Genomic DNA, 2400 nt, shown 5'->3' with positions numbered 1-2400 from the left:
TACCTTTTTTTAGCACCTCATGGTACCTTCTCCAAAATCGACCATATAATTGGTCACAAGGCAGACCTCAACAAATACAAGAAGATCGAACTAATCCCATGCCTCCTATCAGATCACTATGGTGTAAGAGTGGTTTTCAATAGCAACAAAAACAACAGAAAGCCCACATACACATGGAGGCTGAACAATACTCTACTCAATGACACCTTGGCCAAAGAAGAAATAAAGAAAGAAATTTTAAATTTTAAAAGACTTTTTAGAATTTAATGAAAATGAAGGCATAACATACCCAAATCTTTGGGACACAATGAAAGCAGTGCTAAGAGGAAAACTCATAGTCCTGAGTGCCACCAAAAAGAAAATGGAGAGAGAATACACTAGAGGCTTAATGACACACCTGAAAGTCCTAGAACAAAAAGAATCCAATTCCCCCAGGAGGAGTAGAAGACAGGAACTCATCAAACTCAGGGCTGAAATCAATCAAGTGGGAAAAAAAAGACAACCATATAAAGAATCAATGAATTCAGGAGCTGGTTCTTTGAGAAAATCAACAAGATAGATAAACCCTTAGCCAGACTGACCAAAGGGCACAGAGAAAGTATCCAAATTAACAAACTTAGAAATGAAAAGGGGATATAACAACAGAAACTGAGGAAATCCAAAAACATCACCAAATCCTACTACAAGAGACTGTATACAACACAACTGGAGAATCTGGAGGAAATGGACAATTTCCTTGACAGATACTAAATACCAAAATTAAATCAGGACAAAATAGATCATCTAAAAAGTCTCATAACTTCTAAAGAAATAGACGGAGTTATAGAAAGTCTTCCAACCAAAAAAAAAGCACAGGACCAGAGAGTTTCAGTGCAGAATTCTATCAGACCTTCAAACAAGACTTAACACGAATACTCTTCAAACTATTCCACAAAATAGAAACAGAAGGAACACTACCCAATTCTTTCTACGAAGCCACAATTATGCTGATACCAAAACCACGCAAAGATCCAACAAAGAAAGAAAACTTCAGACCAATTTACCTTATGAACATCAATGCAAAAATACTCAATAAAATTCTTGCCTACAAAATCCAAGAACACATCAAAACGATCATCCACCATGATCAAGTAGTAGGCTTTATCCCAGGAATGCAGGGTTGGGTCAATATATGGAAATTCATCAATGCAATCCACTACATAAACAAACTCAAAGAAAAAAACTACATGGTCATTTCATTGGATGCTGAAAAAGCATTTGACAAAATTCAGCATCCTTTCATGCTTAAAGTCTTGGAAAGAACAGGAATTCAAGGCCCATACCTAAACATAGTAAAAGCAATATACAGCAAACAAGTAGTCAGCATCAAACTAAATGGAGAGAAACTTGAAGCAATTCCACTAAAATCAGGGACTAGACAGGGCTGGCCCCTTTCTCCTTATCTTTTCAATATTGTACTTGAGGTACTAGCTCAGGCAATTCGACAACATAAGGAGGTCAAAGAGATATAAATTGGAAAGGAGGAAGTCAAACTATCATTATTTGCAGATGACATTATAGTCTATCTAAGTGACCCAAAAAACTCAACTAGAGAGCTCCTACAGCTGATAAACAACTTCAGCAAAGTGGCAGGTTATAAAATCAACTCAAGCAAATCAGTGGCCTTCCTATACTCAAAGGATAAACAGGCTGAGAAAGAAATTAGGGAAATGAACCCCCTTCACAATAGCCACAAACAGTATAAAGTATATTGGGGTTACTCTTACCAAACATGTGAAAGATCTGTACGAAAAGAACTTCAAGTCTCTGAAGAAGGAAATGGAAGAATATCTCAAAAAATGGGAAAACCTCCCATGCTCATGGATCAGCAGAATCAATATAGTTAAAATGGCCATTTTGCCAAAAGCAATATACAGATTCAATGCAATACCCATCAAAATCCCAACTCAATTCTTCACAGAGATAGAAAGAGCAATTCTCAAATACATCTGGAATAACAAAAAACCCAGGATAGCTAAAACTATTCTCAACAATAAAAGAAATTCTGGGGGAATCAGTATCCCTGACCTCAAGCAATACTACAGAGCAATAGTGTTAAAAACTGCATGGTATTGGTACAGTGACAGGCAGGAGGATCAATGGAACAGGATTGAAGATCCAGAAATGAACCCATGCACCTATGGCCACTTGATCCTCGACAAAGGGGCTGAAAACTTCTAATGGAAAAATGATAGCCTTTTCAACAAATGGTGCTGGTTCAACTTGAGGTCAGCATGCAGAAGAATGCGAATTGATCCATCTTTGTCTCCTTGTACTAAGCTCAGATTCAAATGGATCAGGGACCTCCACATAAAGCCAGACACTCTGAAGCTAATAGAAAAGAAACTGGGAAAGACCATT

This window comes from Apodemus sylvaticus, chromosome 6 (genome assembly GCF_947179515.1).
Source record: "Apodemus sylvaticus chromosome 6, mApoSyl1.1, whole genome shotgun sequence".
NCBI lineage: Eukaryota > Metazoa > Chordata > Mammalia > Rodentia > Muridae > Apodemus > Apodemus sylvaticus.
Note: the sequence above shows the minus strand (reverse complement) of the source record.